At 43.6% G+C, this 22,418-nt stretch overlaps 1 protein-coding gene across 1 annotated transcript in view; it reads left to right on the top strand.

The window, feature by feature from the left end:
- The window catches only part of EPB41L4A (erythrocyte membrane protein band 4.1 like 4A), a 296,687-nt gene that overhangs the window by 121,821 nt on the left and 152,448 nt on the right, over nt 1-22,418 (top strand). The window lies entirely within an intron of this gene.

Here is a 22,418-nt window from a genome sequence, read left to right on the forward strand (position 1 = left end):
TTAATGATCCAGGCCATTCCCTTTTCTTGTTTCTCTGCACTCCACAGAGGAGTAAGGCCATTCAGGGTTTATCCATCCCCCTCTGACTTAGATGAACATGGTACCCTCCAGTTCCACTCAAGTTGAAACAAATTGTATGATTTTATCTTTTATTAGGCAGTTATTCCATTGTGTGCATATACCAGAACTTTTTTTTTCTGTTCAACTGTTGTTAGACATTGGGTTGTTTTCATATCCTGGCTATTGTACATTGGTGTGCGTACATCTTTTCAAATTAATGACTTTGTGTTTGGGGAGTAGATACCAAGAATTGGAATCCTTGGGGCATATGGAAACTCTGTTCTTCCTTTCTTGAGAAAACTTCAAACTGCTTTTTGTGTGTCAGACACATTCCCATCAACAGTGAATGAAAGTTCCTTTTTTACTGCATCACCAACAAATTATTTCCAGTTTTTTAAAAATATAAGTCATACTCATTGTTGTTTTTATTTGCACTTCCATAATAGTAACAGATGATGAGCACCTTTAATATGTATATTTGGCATTCATGTCTTTATGGAAGTGTCTATCTCTTTCCCAGCTTTGTTTTGTTGAGTTTTTTTCTTTTAAATATTTTTATTTTATAAGGTGGTTCACAATATTTGATTACAGTTAATATTCAAACACCAATCCCACCACCTTCCCACCACCAAATTTGGGATGTTTCCATCCCAAGCCGCAATACCTGTCCCAAGGCACAACCAAAATAGTATATTTTGTATTGTCTGTTATGGAAAACCACTGAAAATGCTACTAAAAAGTATCCATAGAGGATACAGTGTGAAGATTGTTCTATTTTGGTAGGAACCATTAAGACATTCTTTAGAATATCACTGACAAGTTGTTAAAGGTTGAGTGATGTGAGCTTTCGTATATATATCTAAAACTATGTACATATGCATATAATTATATATATGTTTCCCTCTATGATGTTGCCTACTATTTGAACCCAACCAAATGTGGTGTGGTACTTATGGAGAATGGGTAGGGAGTGTCTATTACTGTGTGGTCCAGGAATACAGTCACTCGTACGTGAGGCTTGACCAGAGCATGTGGCGAATGGCCTTGAGCGTGGAGGTGGTTGGATTCTGGAGGTTTTTGCCTGCCAGGGCTGGATCCATCCCTTGGGGTGGGGAGGGCTCTCACTCGCCCCCCTCTTTGGTGCCCTGAGTGAAACAGCCTGGCATGGCAACTTGTGGCATGGCTATGGCCGGCATCATGTTGCTCCCTTCCAGGAGGAAAGGGCGTTTGATTTTGTTGGTTTTTTTAAATGGTTGTTGCTCCATTAGTGCTGGGTTTTATGCGTCATAGATTCTTTATATTGGTCCCTTCCCTGCTGTTTCATATATAGATATTGTCCCCCATTCAGTAGGTGTATTTTTGACTTTAATCTGAGTTTCATTTGCCATGTAGTCCCATTTTTTTTGTTGTTATCTTTGCCAATGAGTAAAAACATTAAAAACACTTCTGTGGTACATATTCTGGAGAGTTCTATTATTTATTTATTTATTTATTTATTTATTTGATTTTAGGGTCATACCCAGTGATGCTCAGGGGTCACTCCTGGCTCTGCACTCAGGAATTACCCCAGGCCGTGCTCAGGGGACCATATGGGATGCTGGGAATCGAACCCGGGTCAGCCGCGTGCAAGGCAAACACCCTACCCACTGTGCTATCACTCCAGCCCCCTATCCTGGAGAGTTCTAACTAGACATTTCCTCCGTATATTTTGTGGTTACTAGTCTAATCTCAAGGTCTTGAATTTACTTCATTCACTTTTCTGAAGGGTGTGAGTGTAGATCCAATTACATTTTTTCTTCTTTTTTTGCATGTTGGTATCCATATTTTTCAGCACCATGGCTTTCCATGTCCCACTTCATGTACCAACTCCTTTCTCACAGATCTGAGGTTTTATCTCTGGCTTCTCTATTCTGTTTCATTGGTTTGAGGTGGTAAAGTGAAGTAACTGTGTACATCAAAGCCAAAAATGTTATCACTGTTGTAAACATGTGTCCTAATCAATGATAATTAAAGGAGAAAATGAGTTGATGAAGGGAGTGGAGCGGGGGTGGTGAGAGAGGGCCTTGGCATTAGTGGAGTGACACTGGTGGTGGATGTGGAATTAGAACATTGTATATTCGAAACGCTGTTATTAACAATATTTTAAATCACAGTGTTTCAAATTCAAATAAAAATTGAAAAGAAAAATACACATCCGGTTTTAAATTGTTTTTTTCATTTCTCCCTCTCTCTCTCTCTCCTCTCTCTCTCTTTTTGGTTTTGGTCAAACCCAGTGATGCTTAGGGCTCTCTCCTGATTCTGTGCTCAGGCCTCAGTTTTGTTGGGGCTGTTGGGGCTTGGGGAACCATATGAGGTCCTTGCGATTCAATCATGTATAAGGCAAGTACCTACCTGCTGTGGTCTCTTCCCAGACCCTGAGTTCCATTGACGCTGACTTTTCTGTGATTTTAGATGATTGGGTTCTTTAAAATGCCAGCGCTATGAAAACCTTTAACATGTACTCCGTGCTATTTTTTTCCATAAATTCCTCTTCTGCCAAAAGACTGTAGAGTTGCAGAAGTCACAGCTTCTGGGTGGAGCTCCGCTTTGCAGGTGGCTTACAGAGTTCCACGTTTGCAGCCATGTCACAGCCTACTTTCCATCAGTGCAATAGTGGGAGTTGGCTATTGGCTGTGTTATAGGAGGCAAGTTCTGGGAGTGATGAGTATTGTTGCCTTTTATAAGTAAGTGACTAAAGAGAAGAAACACCTAGCATTGTAAAGGAGGTTCCTCTAAGTGACAGGAATTGGAGAAACAGTTATAAAGTACATAAGGGTTTTTATTTATGAGTTTGATGAATTAAGCAATAAAGGCAACTAGGCTTTTGCACTCCAATGACAATTATTTAGGAAATAATTTAGCACACCTTACAGGTAGATTGGATAGTAGAGAGTTCTAGGGAGCTTATTATATTGTTTGGTCTGTATCTTATATGGCCGAAAGGCTGAAAAGTTGTCTTCTTGATGACGGGCTGGGCAAAACTTGGGAGTCTATGGTTTAGCCTAGTTCATGAAATATCTTCACTTTGGATGGGCAGTCTCAGCATGCAAAATGCTTAGATGTTTTTCTTAAAAATACCTTATTTGGTGGTGCTGGCATAACTGACAACCACATGCAAAAGAATGGGCTTAGACCTCGACCTGACACCATGCACAAAAATCAAATCAAAATGGATTAAAGACCTCAACATCAGACCACAGTCCATAAAGTACGTTGAAGACAAGGTCGGCAAAACCCTCCACGATATTGAAGCTAAAGATATCTTCAAAGATGACATGCAACTGACCAACCAAGCGGAAAGAGAGATAAACAAATGGGACTACATTAAACTAAGAAGCTTCTGCACTAGAAAAGATACAGTGACCAGAATACAAAGACAGTCTACAGAATGGGAAAGAATATTCACCCAATACTCATCTGATTAGGGGTTGATATCAAGGGTATATAAGGTACTGGTTGAACACTACAAGAAGAAAACATCAAATCCCATCAAAAATGGGGTGAAGAAATGAATAGAAACTTTCCCAAGGAAGAGATATGAATGGCCAAAAGGCACATGAAAAAATGCTCTGCATCACTAATCATCAGGGAGCTGCAGATCAAAACAACCATGAGATGCCACCTTACACCACAGAGAATGACACACATCCAAAAGAACAAAAGCAACTGCTGTTGGAGAGGATGTGGAGAGAAAGGGACCCTTCTACACTGCTGTTGGGAATACTGACTGGTTCAGCCCCTTTGGAAAACAATATGGACGCTTCTCAAAAATTAAGAAATTGAGCTTCCATTTGATCCAGCAATACCACTTCTGGAAATATATCCCAGAGAAGCAAAAAAGTATAGTCGAAATGACATCTCCACTTGTATGTTCATCGCAGCACTGTATACAATAGCCAGAATCTGGAAAAAAACCTGAGTGCCCAATAACAGATGACTGGTTAAAAAACATTGGTACATCTCTACAATGGAATACTATGCAGCTGTTAGAAAAGATGAAGTCATGAACTTTGCATATAAGTGGATCAACATGGAAAGTATCATGCTAAGAGAAATGAGTCAGAAAGAGAGAGACATACATAGAAAGATTGTGCTTATCTGTGGAGTGTAAAATAACAAAATAGGAGACTAACACTCAAGAATAGTAGAAATAAGTACCAGGAGGTTGGCTCCATGGCTTGGAAGCCGGCCTCACATTCTGAGGGAAAAGGCAGCTCAAATAGAGTAGGAAGCACCAAGTAAAATGTGGTTGGAGAACCTGCTCGGGAAGGGAGAAGTGTGCTGAAAGTAGACTATTGATTGAACACGATGGTCACTCAATACCCCTATTGCAAACCACAACACCCAAAAGGAGAGAGAGAACAAAAGGGAATGCCCTGCCACAGAGGCGGGGTGGGGTAGGGGGGATGAGATTGGGGGCTGGGAGGGATACTGGGTTCATAGGTGGTGGAGAATGGGAACTGGTGGAGGGATGGGTACTCGAGCATTATATGACTGAAACACAAGCACGAAAATATGCAAATCTGTAACTCTGCCCTCACGGTGATTCACTAATTAAAAAATTAAAAAATACCTTATTTGGAACCTCAAAGATACACAGAAGTTTGGTGCTTCCCAGCAAGCTTCCAACCTGGGTTTTATCCCTGGCACCACTTAGCCTCACCAGCATCATCGAGTATCATAGAGTGACAGGTGGCCCTTGAGCCCCTAATCACAGCTTGGGAGGACCCCACAATGAAGCTAAAATACCCTGTTTGACTTTTCTTTAATTTTCATGTTCGACTCCTATTTGAATAGAGATTTTCTTCTCTTTCTCCACCTGCTCTCTCCCCAGATTTATTTCGGTTCTGTTTAGTGAGGTATTGATTGTCTCAGTGGGGGGGGGGGTCCTCTGACCTGGGTCCAGTTGTGAGCTGGGATGAGAAGAGGAATAGCTGGCTCTAACTTGTGATCAACATTTTGATTTCTGCAACCAACTTGATTTCACAGCAGGATTTCATAAAGTAGGAATTAATAATTGCATGTGTTGATTAAATGTTTATAAAATGAATAACTTTCTAAAGGTCATTAATGCACACTTCAAAGAAAAAGAAATGGATGTATTCAGAAATCTGCTGAATAATCTCCTGTACAGGCCTGAAATCAGTGTAAAGAACCATACACATACTCTGAAACAGTAAACTGAGCACTGTAGAAGAGACTTTGCACTACATTCATATTTTTGAATACATTTTTCTTTGTTTTGTTTTTTTGGCACACATGATGATATTCAGGAATCACTCCTGGTTCTGCACTCAAGAATCATTCCTGGTGGTGCATGGGGACCACATGGGATGCCAGGAGTCAAACCCGGGTTGACTGTGTGCAAGGCTAGTGCCTACCTGCCATACCATGTCTCTTCTCCCTAAATAACTTTTTCTTGATCTTTTTTTAATACAATTTTTATTTTTTTATTGAATCACTGTGAGAACAGTTACAAAGTTTACAGGTTTAAGTCTCAGTCATACAATAATCAAACACCCATCCCTTTACCAGTGCACATGTTCCACCACCAAGAACCCCAGTATACCCTCCATCCCACCCACCGACCCTGCCTGTGTGGCAGATGATTTTCACTTTACTCCCTTTACTTTGATTATATTCAATTTTTGACAGAAAACCCACTATTATTATTTGGAATTTCCCCCCAACAATCAGACCTGCCGAAAAGGCATCATTAGATCATTTGTTTTCTATTGCTGATAATGAAAGCATATGATGTCGTATGGCTGCGACAGCGACAGCGTGGTTTTGGAATTCTGGTATTTTAGTAATTAAGTCCAGAGGTATATCTGCCAGAAGCCACTGCATACTGAGATTAGTTTGTGTGCCTCTGGGATCATGGCTGTTTAGGAGTGGAGGAGCCATTCGTGGGAGGCCGCTTGGGATCTCGTTTAGGCAGGGAGCAGGGCCGGTTCTGCCTCCCCCCGCCCCCCATCACAGGATTTCCTATGTTCCCCATCATTGCAAGCTCCTACTTCTCTGTACAATTGGCTCTGAAAGGTGGCGATCGCCATGCTGCTGCAAAAGGGAAAAGGCTGAGGGACAAAAACCCTTCCCCTCCTGGGGCTGCACGGGGCTGTAGCTTAGTTCACAATCCAGGAGCATTTGTACCAGCAGCCGCTGCATTCTGAGATTGGTTTGTGTGCCTCTGGGATCTGTTCAGGGATGGAGGAGCTGTTCCTGGGCATTTTTTTTTGTATATCAGGAAAGGTCGTACGGCCTACTAACATACCGGAGCCATGTTAGTAGAAACTCAGTGTCACCGGGATTCCATCTGGAGAAGGTGGGAGATTGCACCTGCTCCATGAGGGGAACCCTGGTGTTATCGGCTCAGTTTGGGGTCTGGAGCATTCTCTGGTGTGTGGTGCCTGCTGGCCAGCATTCTTCACTGCTGAGTGCAGCAAGATGGTGCCAGGGGGAGGGTTGAGGGCATTACTTCTGGGGTCAGGGGCAGACTGGAAGCCAGAATGGAACTGCCCAGTTCCAGTACTCCCATGCGGTTTAGAGAAATAGTGCTGGTCCCCACTTACCAGAGATATGTTAGTAGAAGCTCATTGTTGCCGGGATTCCATCTGGTGAAGGCGGGGAGACTGCATCTGCTCCATCTGGGCCACCCCAGTGTTATTGGCTCAGTTTGGGGTCCAGAGCATTCTCTGGTGTGTGGTGCCTGCTGGCCAGGATTCTTCACTGCTGAGTCACTTTTTCTTGATCTTATCTAGCAACTCAGACCTTGCCTGAAAAGATCAGCCATCTTGCTAAAATTATGTAAAGTTATGTATTAGTATGGTAAGAATATTACATAATACACATGAAAATTAATGTTTGTTTCTTCCTTAATTTGGGATATTTCTAATGAACCTCTGATTAATAAGGATGACTTAGATTCTTCCAACTCTGTGTGTTCCAGGGAGTACTCAAATGCCTTTACAGCACTTTGCCAATTTTGTGAAGCTCTGAGAAATTATAGGTCATGAGAACATACCCATCTTCCCAAGAAACAGTTCACCCTTAGCACTGCTGGAGGGCTGCTAGAACATTTTTGGGTAGGAACACAGGGTTTATTCTTGATTGGTCCTTCTGGAATTCAGACAGAACCTGGAATCTCCCCCAGAGAATCTCAGGCAGGCTTCCCACCGCCAGTGGCATCCGTTCAGGGCACACCCTTAATGATCATCCCAGTTCATTTCCTTTGTCCCCTTTCACTCTGAGGGTTTGTTGGTAGCAGCTTTTCAGCACATCCTGCGTTACTTCAGTAATTTGAAGAGTGTCTTGTGTTAGAGCACCAGAGGACATGGTGAAAGACCCCTGTCTGTTCAACATTGTGTGAATGTCTGTGAAGTTGGAGTGTTTAAAGAGTTAATTTTTGGGGCCAGAGAGGTAGCACAGTGGGTAAGGTGGTTGTTTTGCATGCAGCAGACCCGAGTTCAATACCCAGCATCCCACATTGTCCCCCCAACACTTCCAGGAGTGATTCCTGAGCAGAGACAGGAGGAACCCCTGAGCATTACTGGGTGTGCCCCCAATTCCCCAAATAAAGAGTTCCTCTGCCTGGGGTGGTGCTCTCAGGTCTGCATGAGACCTCACATACATGGCCTATGCAGTACTGAAGATCCCCCTCTGGTAGCTGTAGTGCTTCTTCCCTGGCCTTTTGCATCAAAGATTGAACAATTCTGGAAATATAATTGAATACTTAGTTGCTTATAATTCCTACAAATCACAGCCCAGATAATATACACTTATTATCTAAAATTATAAATCATCATCATCATCATCATCATCATCATCATCATCATCATCATCATCGAATTTCTGAAGCCGTCTCAGTAACGTCTCCATTCTTCCTAGCCCTGAGATTTTAGAAGCCTCTCTCTACTCGTCCTTCCCAATGATGCCACATTGGAGACTCTTTCAGGGTCAGGGGAATGAGACCCAGCTTGTTACTGGTTTTGGCATATGAATACACCATGGGGAGTTTGCGAGGCTCTCCCATGTAGGAAACTCTTGGTAGCTTGCCAGGTTTTCCGAGAGGCAGACCTAGGCTATAAAATGTCTTCCGGAGCTTGGTTTTATACTCTCTGGATGTTGGCTGTTGATGGGATTACACGGCGTTGGGGGCAGTTTCTGGGTGTGACTGCCTAGTTACTGGAAAATGGGGGATCTGGATGGAAGAGGCCCAGTCCCGATCCTATCAGACTTGGAGATCTCAGCTCCGGATCCCACACACCTGGGTTCCTTTGCCGGTTCCTTCATGCATGAGGCTTGTCCAAACCCGAACGTGTGGAGAGGGGCCTTGAGCATGGCTGTGGCTAGGCTCCGGAGGTCTTCGGCTGTGGGAACTCTGCTCAGGGTAGGGAGGGAAGAAATTATAAAATATGTGATAAATATATCAAGAAACGAAACTCATAAAGCAAGAGATATAGAATCAAGAGATATTAACAATTTATTAAGAACTCAATCAGGCGCGCACTCGGGAGGCGTGGCTGGGAGTCTCCTGATCCCATTTGACCCAGCAATACCACTGCTGGGAATATATCCCAGAGAATCAAAAAAGTACAATCGAAACAACATCTGCACATGTATGTTCATCGAAGCACTGTTTACAATAGCCAGAATCTGGAAAAAACCCGAATGCCCCAAAACGGATGACTGGTTGAGGAAACTTTGGTACATCTATACAATGGAATACTATGCAGCTGTTAGAAAAAAGGAAGTCAAGAATTTTGTAGTTAAGTGGATGGGCATGAAAAGTTTCATGCTGAGTGAAATGAGTCAGAAAGAGAGAGACAGACATAGAAAGACTGCACTCATCTATGGTATATAGAATATCAGAGTGGGAGACTAATACCCAAGAACCGTAGAAATAAGTACCAGGAGGTTGACCCCATGGCTTCGCGGCTGGCCTCACGTTCCGGGGAAAGGGCAACTCAGAGAAGCGATCACCAACTACATTGTAGTTGAAGGCCATGTGGGGGAAGGGAGTTGCGGGCTGAATGAGGGCTAGAGACTGAGCACAGTGGCCACTCAACACCTTTATTGCAAACCACAACAGCTAATTAGAGAGAGAGAACAGAAGGGAATGCCCTGCCACAGTGGCAGGGTGGGGTGGGGGGGAGATGGGATTGGGGAGGGTGGGAGGGACGCCGGGTTTACGGGTGGTGGAGAATGGGCACTGGTGAAGGGATGGGTTCCCGAACTTTGTATGAGGGAAGTATAAGCACAAAAGTGTATAAATCTGTAACTGTACCCTCACGGTGATTCTCTAATTAAAAATAAATAAATTATAAAAAAAAAAGAACTCAATCAAGGGGCTGGAGAGATAGTATGTGAGTAGGATGAACCTACATGGACCATCAAGCCCTGCCAGGAGTGATCCATAAATGCAGAGCCAGGAGTAAGTCATGAGCACTGCTGGGTATGTGCCAAAAATAAAAAATAAAATAGTAATAATAACAAGAAGAAGATGGTGATGAAGAAGAAGAGGAGGAGGAGGTGAAGCTGAAGGAGGAAGAAGATGGAAAAAGGAGAAGGAAGGAGGAAGGAGAAGGAGGAGACTAGGAAGACAAAAACTAAAAAAATTCAACAGTAAGCATTGAAGAAAATATGTCAGGGGGGGCGGAGCGATAGCACAGCGGGTAGGGCGTTTGCCTTGCACGCAGCTGACCCGGGTTCGATCCCCGGCATCCCATATGGTCCCCCAAGCACTGCCAGGAGTAATTCCTGAGTGCAGAACCAGGAGTAACCCCTGAGCATCGCTGGGTGTGACCCAAAAAGCAAAAAAAAAAAAAAAGAAAATATGTCAGGAATGATATTTGAAGATATAAAATCTTGAAGAAAGAAGAAAGATACTCCATCAAATTGGAAAAAGGTCATGTAAATTAAGACATAGCCGCACTGACCCACATTAGAGTGAAGTAAGGATCACATAAGATTTAGAGATTGGGATTGATCTGGATGGGAGATACGTGTTGAAAGTAGACTAAGGTCCAAACACGATGGCCTCTCAGTTTGCAAACCATAATGCCCAAAAGTAGAGAGAGAGTAAGAAGGAAGGTTCCTGCCACAGAGGCGGGGGGTGTGGGTGTGGAGTGGGGGTAGTAGGAGGGATACTGGGAACATTGGTGGTGGAAAATGCGCACTGGTAGAGGGATGGGTGTTCGATCATTGTATGACTGAAAGTCAATCATGAAAGCTTTGCAACTGTATCTCATGGTTATTCGATAAAATTTTTTTAAAAAAGATTTAGATCCAACCCCATCAAAAAATGGGGCGAAGAAATGAACAGAAACTTTACCAAGGAAGAAATACGAATGGCCAAAAGGCACATGAAAAAGTGCTCTGCATCACTAATCATCAGAGAGATGCAGATCAAAACAACTTTGAGATACCACCTCACACCACAGAGACTAGCACACATCCAAAAGAACAAAAGCAACCGCTGTTGGAGAGGATGTGGGGAGAAAGGGACCCTTCTTCACTGCTGGTGGGAATGCCGACTGGTTCAGCCCTTCTGGAAAACAATTTGGACGACTCTCAAAAAATTAGATATTGAATTCCCATTTGACCCAGCAATACCACTGCTGGGAATATATCCCAGAGAGGCAAAAAAGTACAATCGAAACAACATCTGCACATGTATGTTCATCGCAGCACTGTTTACAATAGCCAGAATCTGGAAAAAACCCGAATGCCCCAGAACGGATGACTGGTTGAGGAAACTTTGGTACATCTATACAATGGAATACTATGCAGCTGTTAGAAAAAAGGAGGTCAAGAATTTTGTAGTCAAGTGGATGGGCATGAAAAGTTTCATGCTGAGTGAAATGAGTCAGAAAGAGAGAGACAGACATAGAAAGATTGCACTCATCTATGGTATATAGAATAACAGAGTGGGAGACTAACACCCAAGAACTGTAGAAATAAGTACCAGGAGGTTGACTCCATGGTTTCGAGGCTGGCCTCACGTTCCGGGGAAAGGTCAACTCAGAGAAGCGATCACCAACTACATTGTAGTCGAAGGCCATGTGGGGGAAGGGAGTTGCGGGCTGAATGAGGGCTAGAGACTGAGCACAGCGGCCACTCAACACCTTTATTGCAAACCACAACAGCTAATTAGAGAGAGAAAACAGAAGGGAATGCCTTGCCACAGTGGCAGGGTGGGGTGGGGGGGAGATGGGATTGGGGAGGGTGGGAGGGACACTGGGTTTACGGGTGGTGGAGAATGGGCACTGGTGAAGGGATGGGTTCCCAAACTTTGTATGAGGGAAGTATAAGCACAAAAGTGTATAAATCTGTAACTGTACCCTCACGGTGATTCTCTAATTAAAAATAAATAAATTTAAAAAAAAATTAAAAAAAAAAAGATTTAGAGACAAAAAAAAAGAAATACAAATGGTCAAAAGGCACATGGAAAGTACTCTACATCCCTAATCGTCAAAGAGATGCAAATCAAAATGTCAATGAGATATCATCTCACACCACAGAGACTGGCACACATCAAAAAGAACAACTAGTGCTGGTGCAGATGAAGGGAGAAAGGGACTCTTTTTCATTGTTGGTGGGAATGCTGACTGGTCCAGCTCTTTTGGGAAATAATATGGGCATCTGTCAAAAAACTAAATATTGAGCTTACATGTGAACCAGCAATAGCACATCTGGGAATATATTCTGGCATCCCAAAAACACACTGCAGAAAAGTCATCAGTAATCTGTACTTCTGTGTTCACGCAGCACTGTTCACAATAGCTAGAATCTGGAAACAACCCGAGTGCCCAATAATGGATGACTGGATAAATAAACTGTGGTACATCTACACCATGGAATACCAATGTGTAGCAATACCATTGTGTTAGCCACTAGGAAAAAATGAAGTCATGAAATTTGCTTATAAATGGATGGACATGGAGGTTATCGTGCTGAGTGAAATGAGTCAGAGAAAATGACTGCATTCATTTGTGGGACATAAAAAAAATTGTATGAGACTGTACCCAAGTGCAGTAGAAACAAGGTCCAGAAGGACTGGTCCATGGTTGGAAGCCTGCTAAGAGTGGTGGAGGGGATAGGGCAGTTAGGATAGAGAAGTCCACTATAATGGTGATAGCTGGAAATGATCATTCTGGACAAGAACTGAGTGCTGAAACTAGGGAAAGGTCAGTAAGTGTATTGCAAACCATAGTGCCCAAAAGGAAAGAGAGAGAAAGAGAGCGGGTGAGAGAGAGAAAGACAAAAAGTGCCTACCACAGAGGCAGGCTGTGGGGAAGGTGGAGGTCAGTGGCAGGAAAGAAACTGGGATATTGGTGATGAGAAATGTACACTGATGAAGGAAAAGGTGTTGGATCATTGTATGACTATGACTGGAAGCCAATCATGAGCAACTTTGTAACTGTGTATCTCGTGGTAATTCAATAAAATAAAATTTTTAAAAATGACAAAAATCTTAAAATCACCAAAAAGAAAAGGAATCCATAATACTAACCTCAGATTTTGCAATAATATCACTAAAAGCCAAAAGATACTGGAAAAACAATTTTTTCAATATCCAGCTTAGTGTAATTAATGAACCGCAACCTGATGGTTACTTTCTTTTTGTTTTTGCACTACACCTGTGGTGCTGGGGGCTTACTCCTGTTTTTGCTCTGGGTGGTCACTCTTGGTGGGCCTGGGGGAACGTATGTAGAAGAACACAATATATTAAACTAAATGGTCCGTGAAACTGGTCCGAGGATGTCCACTGATGTAAGTGAACTCTGTGTAGAATGACTAACAGTGACATGAAATTAAGCCTTGTTAAAGCAAACTTCTCTTTTAGGAGTACCATTGATTTGATTTGTTTGGGAATACTCCAAGCAATAGAATTTCTTATGTTTTTCTGGCCTCCTGAACCCTGCTCAGGGTCTGGGGCCCTGCTGGGGCTGTCAGCTGAATGTGAGAATGTGGTACCCTGCAGCTGTGCAGTGTCAGGAGATCAGGGTCCTCCCACGGCTTTCCTGGGGCTGCTGGGGAGACTTGTGGTACAGGGATGGACCCTGGGCCAGGAGAAGCTCTGTGCTCTCTGCCGGCTCCTACCATCACATCTGCATATATCTTCTCAATAGCATCTGTCAAAGAACTTGGAAAGAAAAGTTTTTCATGAGGACACATTGGGATGGAATTAACATGATGCTGCATACTTACTCAGGCTTTTGTAAACCACTCTCACTCTTGGGGAAGTGGGGGTTACAGTTGGTGGTGCTCAGGAGTCACTCCTGGCCCAATGCTGGGGTCTGTGGGGTGCTGGGGATTAAACCTAGACTACCTGTAGGACAAATGCCCTACCCGCTGTTCTGTCGCTCTGGCCCGTGAAACAGTGAAACAGTCTCCTACTCATCCCTGGATCCTGTGCTTGCAGTTCCTTTCCCAAAGGATGAATGGGGCCATCACCTGCACTTGGGGCCTTCTGAGTCACCAGGTTGATTCTTGACCCAGACTAATATGGGTGTAAGGTTATGCTGATATGGGGTAGGTTGTTGCTCTCTTACACCAGGCTTTGGTTTCACCCTGAGCCAATCCCAGAGGGGTGGGGAGTGATCTGTCACAGGAAATGCAAAACACTTGTGGAGGTTAGCCCAGATTTGTTCAATGACCCTGCCATATTAGCTGTAAATTTTTTAAATTGTCTTGAAATACTGACAGTTAATCTACACCACAAAATGTTCAGAAAAGCTTTCTTCTTCCTCTGTTCTTGGTGTATCTATCAGTTCAATTGCTCACTCCCAGCAGAATTCCAGTTAGGTTCTGCCCTCAGCATGTGGCCAGCAGCTCAGCGTGGTGCATATTTATGCTGATGGACACCAACTCTTACTTTCTGTCCAGTGTCCTTTCTGCAATATGTCACACATGGCAGAGGGCTTAGTAGGTATAATTAAAAGAAGAATCTGTGCTGGGGAGGTCACTCCGGGTTGTGCAGGTGACGCATTCAGAGCAGGCAGCAGGAGTGTCTGAGAAGAGGTGAGCATGGAAGCCAGCTTAGAGAGTGCTGCCTTCACTGCAGGGGCTGGCAGGGTATCTCTGTACATAACTGGCCAGGAAGTAGACTGTCCTGGACCCTCCAGTGGAAACACACTTCTGCCTGTACTTGGAATTGACCCAATGACTTGGTGCATCTTAGACAGGAAGTATTTACTTATTCCTCATAGCTCTGGGGCTAAAGGATGAGAGAAGGGGCTGCAGAGCTGCATTTTGGCAAGGCTGTTCCTCCAGGCTGCGTATGGCTGCCTTTCTTTCTCTTCATCTGGTGGAAGGAGAGCTTTGCCAGATCCTTGACCTTTTCTTCCTTTCTCCAGCAAGTAAAAATTTATTTCCTGGCCTTTACTTTGAAGGAGACTAGCCATGTTCATGAGGCTCTATCACATGCAGTCTTAAAGATTCTACACTCGAAACCCATGACTGAGGTCAGGGCTGCCCTGAAGTGAACTTGGGGAGGGGTCAATGCAACGCTGGGTGGACGTTCTCAGCAAGGCCATTCTGGGCTTCAGATCTTCAGAAAAATAAAAAAATACTTTTTCTTTGTTTTTGTTTAGGAGCCACACTGGTGTTGCTCAGGGATTGTTCTTTGCCCTATGCTCAGAATCACTCCTGGCAGGCTCAGGGGACCACCTGGGGCGTCAGGGGTCAAACCTGGGTCAGTCATGTGCCAGGCAAGTGCCTATCCGCTGTACTCTCTCACTAGTCCCTGATCGATTGTTTTTGCTATCGATTTTCTGTTCATTGTTGAATAACAGCAAAGCAAAAGGGACGCAAATAGTTACAGGAGGAGCATTTTATACTGTTTGCATATGTGAAACAGGACTATCTTGTTCAGGTTCAGCATACCAGGCAGTGAGTTAAAGGAAGCATCTTTCTGTGGGTGCCAGTGGCATTTTCCTTCCAGACATTGGGTGCATGCACACTCACAGCTGATTAGTGTCAGAATTGATGCTTCAGGAGTCTTTAGATTCCTTATTACAGGAGAGGATCAGGATGCAGCCTGAGAATTGGTATTATAGTGCTGGCTTTTTCACCTTTAAGAATTGGGTAAATTTTAAATTACTTTGAGACTGGGAAAAATAAAAGCCTCCTTTGGGTCACTGGAAGTTATAATAAGGGAGTGTGATTTAGTGGGAGAGCGATCTGCCTTTGAAGTCACAAGATAGCTCTGGGTTTCTAGTCTGCCCCTAATGAATGGCCAGGTCTCTGGACTCTTCTTACCTTGAGAGTAATGATACCTCCTTCTCCCTGAGACTCCCTTGCTTATGCAAGGAAGAAAAATCTGGCTGTGGACATGTCTCTGTGTGAGGGCACTTGCCTGGTATGTGTGAGGTTCCTGGACCTACAGTTAGACATACACATCCAAATTAGGGAAATTAGGAAAACATACTGCTGGTAAGATGTGTGTACATCATCAATTGTCACTTGTCATCCCGTTGATTTTCAATTTGCTTGAGCGGGCACCAGTAACGTCTCCATTTGTCCCTGTCACGTACTAGTGTAGCCCAATGGTATCTGCTCACTCCAGTAACATGAAGATCCTCAAACCATTCAAGCAGGGTTTTGACAAAGAAGTCTGACCATCTCGTAGGTGGGCAGCCACATGGTCTTTTGACATCCGTGGAATCCAGTGGTAACAGCTCTAGTCCAGCGGTCATCTCTGAACCTCATTATATGTCTAGCCCATCTGATTTTTGACACCTTGGCTAACAAGACAGCGTCCCTGATTCTTGATCGTTGACGGAGGTCGGAACTCTGGATTCCTTTTCTCACTTGAGTGAAACGTGATACTCCAAGCATAGCTCTTTCGATTCCTCCTTGGGACATCTGAATAGCGTTCTCATCCTGTTTTTGTAGGGCCCAGGTCTCTGAGGTGTGTGTTAGTGCAGGAAGAATGGTGGAGTCGAAAAGATGTGCCTGGAGCCAGAGGTTCTTTGTCCTCTTAACCACTTCTTCGATGGTCTTGAAGGCGTTCCACGCTGCTCTCTTCCTCCTGTGCAGTTCTGCTCCAAGTCATTCTTCATGTTGAGTTCTCGACCCAGGTACACATAGCTGCTGCATTCAGAAATGTTCATTCCATTGAGAGCAAATAGAACACCAGGCACTAGTTCATTTTTTGTGTACATTGTTTTGGTGAGATTCAGCTGGAGTCCAACCTTTCCACACTCGAGGTCGAAGTCGGCTAGCATTTGTGCCAATTGGCTAATGTTTGCTGTTATTAGAACCATGTCATCAGTGAAGCGGAGGTGGTCTAGTTGCCGACTGTCTATCTTCACTCCCATTCCTTCCCTTTCCAGTCATCACATTCTTGAGGGTGGCACTGAAGAGTTTCAGTGAAATGGTATCACCCTGCTGAACCCCTCTCCTTACGTCAATGATCTCTTCCTTGTAGAATGGTGAGATCCTGGTGGTGAATCTGTAATAAAACTCATGGAGGATCTTGATGTACTGAGTTTGAACGTCCTGTTTGGCTAGGGCTTCGATGACCACTTCAGTCTCAACAGAATCAAAGGCCTTCTTTAAATTGATGAAGGTTAGACAGAGCAGTATCTTGAACTCTCATGAAACTTCAATGAGCTCGGTTACTGTGTGGATATGGTCGATTGTGCTGAATCCTTTTCAGAACCCAGCTTGCTCACATGGTTGTCCTTCGTCTAGTGTTCTGCCTATCTATTCAGGATGACTCTAGTGAACAACTTGTAGACGACAGACAGCAGGCAGATTGGACGATAGTTGCTGATGTCGTGGATGTCTTCCTTCTTGTACAACAGAAAGGTCCTGCTGGTTTTCCATTGGGACGGAATCCTGCATACAGAGAGGTAGTTTGTGAAGAACCGAGCCAGTGTATTGATGAATACTGGCGGCAGATTCTTCAAGTATTTGGGTCTGACCTTGTCTGGACCAGGTGCTGTACATGTCTTTACTGATGAAATGGCATGTTGGATTTCGGAAGGGAGAACGTTGGGGACAACATATCCATCCTGTGGAATTTAGTATGTGGGCAGGTGGATGTGGCTGTCGAAGAGATTCGAGTAGAAGTAGTGAATAATCCTCTCCATTGCCCTTCTGGAAAATGATAGATCCATCAGGATATTGGAGGGCAATCATCTTGGTTTTGTAGTTGTCCAAGCAGAGGTGAGTGTTGTGAATACTTTTCCCAGCTTCTGCCGCATCAGCCAACACTGCTGCTCTTCTCTCTTTGAGTTCTTCCTTTATCTCTTCTCTGCACAGCTTTTTGAGCTTGGACGTTAGCTTGTGGTTGCCTGAGGCTTGTGCCAAACCACGTTGGTGAATGAGCTTGAGAGTTTCTGAAGACAGGCATCTGTTTGTGACTTTCCCACTCTCAGCATTCTTTGCGCAGTCATGGAGGTAGATGAACCAGTCTATCGGTTTCCTCATTTATGTGTCAACGACAGCATCTTCCCACGTTGCTGCAATAGTGCTAAAGGGCTCCCAGTTGATGGTCATTCTGCAAGTTCTCTTCTTAAACTTAAACTTTGCAGACCTTTCTCCCCACTTCTGTGAAGTAGAATTTTGCCTGAAGGAGACGGTGGTCCGATCCCATTTGGAATTTGGGGACAATAGTGACATTGATCAGGCAAGACCTTTGATTGAATATGATGTGGACAATTTCGTTGTGGAACAAAATTGTGGAACACCAGGAGACTCCATGTCCAGTGTTTAGATTCAGCCTTCTGGAACTGTGAGTTACCATGGATGGTCTTGGTCAACATGATGAATTCAGACAGTCTCTCACCCTGTTCGTTCCATTCTAGGCCATGGGTCCCAATGTGGAGTTCTTCAGGCGACCTTCTAGGTCCTATCTTGGCATTAAAATCACTGACAATGATCTTGTAGAAGGTGTGGTCTTCTTTATAGAACTTCTCCAGCTCCATGTAGAACTTCTCAAATTCTTCATCATAGTTGGATATTTGTGTGTAGATGATGAAGATAGATACTGCCAGCAGTGAGCCACATCGATTCAAACATAATCGTCCAATTTGGATTGTTAGGCATTCAAATGAATCAATACTCATGGCCAAGTTTGTGCTGACAAGGACACCGATGCCACCAACGCGTCTGTTGTTGCATGTTCTGAGTAAAAGTTCTTCAGTTTTGAAAATGTCGTGATGTGATCGATGCCTTCTCGTTTCAGTCAAACCAATGATGTCATACTTGATCTTCTGCGCTTGCACCATCAGGTCCTCGATGGATGCTTCCGATGCCAGCATACGTGCGTTGAAAGTACAGACAGTCATTTTAGTCTTTTTTTTTGTTTTGGCAGTCTAGTTCGTCCCTGAGATATTATCAGCCTCTCTTTGCTCATCCTTCTTAACGCTTCCATACTGGGGGCTCTTTGGTGTCAGGCGGATGAGGCCCTTTATTGTTACTGTTTTTGACATATCTAATATGCCTTGGGTAGCTTGCCAGGCTCTGCCGTGCAGGCAGGGTATTCTCGGTAGCTTGCCAGGCTCTCGAGAGGGATGAAGGCTATAGGGAAGCCTCCAATCACCTTTATGTGTGTATATACAAAGTATAAAAACACATGTATACGTATGTATATACACATCTACATATAATTGCATACGTGTATATTTAGTGGGCTGGAGGAAAGAGAGTATTAAACATGCTCCGACTCAGCATCTTTGGAGATGCTGAAGATGAGTTTTGTTAATGTTCAAAGCAGTACTAATGATAAATGTGATATCCCAGAACCACTTTAAAATGGGTCACTATAATCATGTCTCATTTAACTTTTGCACTGAGGATCTTTTACAAGTTACCCCTTCAGAGGTTTGTTTCAAATTAGAGCTTGTTTCAAAGTATGGAATTCAACCTAGTTTGAGGCTTGTGCTGTTTGATGTTCTGTCCCGGACCTCGAAAGCCTCTGAAGGAAGACATACAGCCAACAGACAAAGACAATGTGTGAGTCCAGTCTGTCCCAGGAGCTCTGCGTCTCTGGACATCGTAGAGTTCCCTCCCCCCACTTCCTTTCTTAGCACAGTGGGAAGCCCGATGCCTGTGACTTAGATCTGGCACCTTCTTCCCCTCTCCTGTTCTGGCTCTTCCCTGCATGGTTTGGACAAACGCACAGATCTCCTCTTGCTCATGCCAGGCTCCATCTTCTGCTCCTTTGGCCTACCTCTCTATCCACCTACATTCTATACAACCTGCTTCAAATTTCTGTTCTCCACTTTCCAAATCCTGTCCATTCCCAAGCATCATCTGTCCAGTCACTGAGACTGACCTTGGGGACTCCAAATACAAGGAGCACTCCAGGCTCTTGTGGACGTTGGCCCCCAGTTGCACTGCTCTAGAGGATTCACTCCTTCCTAAAATTCTTACACGTGGCTCTTAGGATAGCACATTCTTTCTTTGTCCATTTCCTCTTTTCTTCTAAGTAGATTTTCATGTTTCCTTTCACATTTTACTCTTTATTCTTCTTTGTAATCATTTCTTTTCTGCCTGTTCTATAAAGTGTTTACATTTACCAAGGTTTTGTCTTTGATTATCTTATTCTGTGAAGTTCATACCTATTGGTTCTGGTTGGAGCTTGGATGCTCTCGGGATCAAACCCAGGACCTCTTATCTACAAGGCACATGTTCTCCTATGTGAGCCACGTCTTGGATCCTTTTCTTTGATTCTCTAACTTCCTGACTGGATAATGGGTCACATTTAAGTTGCACCTTAAAGCATTATTTGTCTTTGAAATAATTTCCTTAGAAAAGTAACAAGTATATATCCATATCCTCCTGACCACAAACAAATGCTCTTGACTGTTATTATTTTATCATTATTATCATTTTATTATTATTATTATTGCCACTACCAGCGATGATCTGGGGTTACTCCTGGGTCTGTACTCAAAAATCACTCCTAGCAGTATTTGGGGGATCATACAGGATGCCGGGGATCAAACCCAGGTCAGTGGTGTGCAAGGCAAGGGCTCTATCCACTGTACTATTGCTCCAGCACCTTGACTGTATTAATAAAATATGATCCCCATTCATTGAAAACTAATAGGCCGACTATGCAGTGGTGTTCTTTGAATCCTGGTTTATGATATTTTGGAATATGGATAACTGTGATTTTATGTTCTGGCAAGTACCAACAATGACTATTGCAAAGAGAGAAAGGGAGTTTGGCCAGCTGGATTATTGTATAATGAAACCTCTGCTGTTAGGGATGTTTTCAAATATCTGGTGCAGGAAAAGAGGACAAAAATCAAGAACTAGAAGTGTTCTTAGTAACCTTTGACTTTAGGAAAAGCATCATAAACAGTACAGCATGCTGGGAGAATTATTGATAGGACATAACATGACCTGAAAGAACTTCTAAAAGCTATAGCAGGAGGTTTTTCAAGAGCTCAGGGCTCTGAAAGGGAATGGCAGAAGCATCTTTCTTGGGCCCCAGAGGCCTTAGTTCTCATTTTCCGGCTATTGAATATGTGTCACTACTCCCTGTGCAATCTCATCAGCTTTGTGGCTTAAATTACTAGCTAAAGCTCAAATGACCCTCCAATTTCTATTGCCAAACCAGACATCTCAAGAGGCATCATAATGTGTATAAAGAAAAATACAGACTCTGGGTCCAGATTGTAGCATACAGAGCATACTCTCTGGAAGAGCTGTTGGACTTAGGTGATCTACTCACTTCTTTATGCCTCACTTTCCTCATTTATCAAGTGGGAATGGTAATAGGTAGTGAGATGAAAGGAATTTGTAAAATACACGGAGACTAGTGCTTAAAAACATGTGGTAGAAGTTAGTCAGAGGGAGAGGGACAGATATAGAATGAACTCTCATATGTCGGATATAAATAAACATTGTAGGGAATAACAAATAAACAGTGTCGGGAACAACAAATTAACACTGTAGGGAATACAAAATAAAAGGCAGTAAAAATGAAGAGTAGGAGAACTGGCCCTCAGTAGAAAGTGTGCTGGTGGTGGGGGCGGAGGTAGATAGTCTGGGAAGAGAAAAAATTGACAATGGTGAAAGGAAATGGTCATTCTGCAGGAGGGCTGGGTGCTGAGAGGAGAAAGGAGGGAAGGTGATACACATAATCCTCATCAGCCACAACGCCTAAAGGGAAGATAAGAGAAGAAAACTGTGCCTGCTCTGGAGGGGGGTGTGGGGAGGGTTAGGAGGAACTCTGGTGGAGGGATTGGTGTTGGAGCATTGTATGCCTGAAACTCAGCCATAAATAATTTCATGACTTTGTAATTTGTGGTGATTCAATTTTAAACATTCTTTAAAAATTAAAATAAGGTTTAGAAACTAGATGGTCAGTGATGCAAGCATCAGTTCTCCTGGCCTGGGGTGCCGCCTCTCCAATGGCCCATCAAAGGCAGGTATTCCCAGTGGATGTTGTCATCTTTATTTCCAGGCCTGCCTCTTATGTTCTTCAGAGCAATCACTTTTCACACTTACTAAAGAAGCTCTGTACTTTTTTGATAGGTTAGGCACCGCACCTGGTGCAGATGGAGGGACAGAGATGAGTAAAGTGAAGAAATAGGAGAAGTTGATTGGGGTTTGCTCCCCGGTGGACTTTACAGGTTCCTGGCGAGGCTGGGGTAGACGTGCCCCAGGAGAGACTATGTGGGAGTTTAAGTTCCTGGGCAGGAAAAGGGCACGGAGAACGGTGTTCTTGGTCTGGCCTCTGCTACCCGTGGGGGTGGGTGTGAGGAAGCATGGACTGCAGTCTGGTGGCTTCCTGTGCCCAGACCGTCAGGAGCTCTGTCTTTCATGCTGCAGGCAGGGGGGATCTATGATTCCAGGGATGTCACAGTCTCATCAGCCAGTTGCCATTTGGCCCCGAGCAAACCTTACACTGTTGTGTAAATGTAGATTGAGAATAACATATTTTAAATTTAAAAAGATGGAAAATGTTGGTTTATTGTAAATATAACCTTATAAATCATATTGTGGTGTCATAATACCTTTTAGTGTATCAAATGACTATCTATGATAACAACTTTATAGTCATTATCAACCTTCAAAATATATAAATGTAATAGATGTAGATAATGGACCAAACATGATGACCTCTCAGTGTATGTGTTGCAAGCCATAATGCCCCAAACTAGAGAGAGAGTATTGGGAATGTTTTCTGCCATGGAGGCAGGAGGAAGGTGGAAAAGGGGGGTATATCGGGGATATTGGTCGTGGGGAATGTGCACTGGTGAAGGGATGGGTGTTTGATCATTGTGTGATTGTAACCCAAACATGAAAACTTGTAACTATCTCACAGTGATTCAATAAAATTAAAAAAT

This window comes from Sorex araneus, chromosome 1 (assembly GCF_027595985.1).
Source record: "Sorex araneus isolate mSorAra2 chromosome 1, mSorAra2.pri, whole genome shotgun sequence".
Classification (NCBI taxonomy): Eukaryota; Metazoa; Chordata; class Mammalia; order Eulipotyphla; family Soricidae; genus Sorex; species Sorex araneus.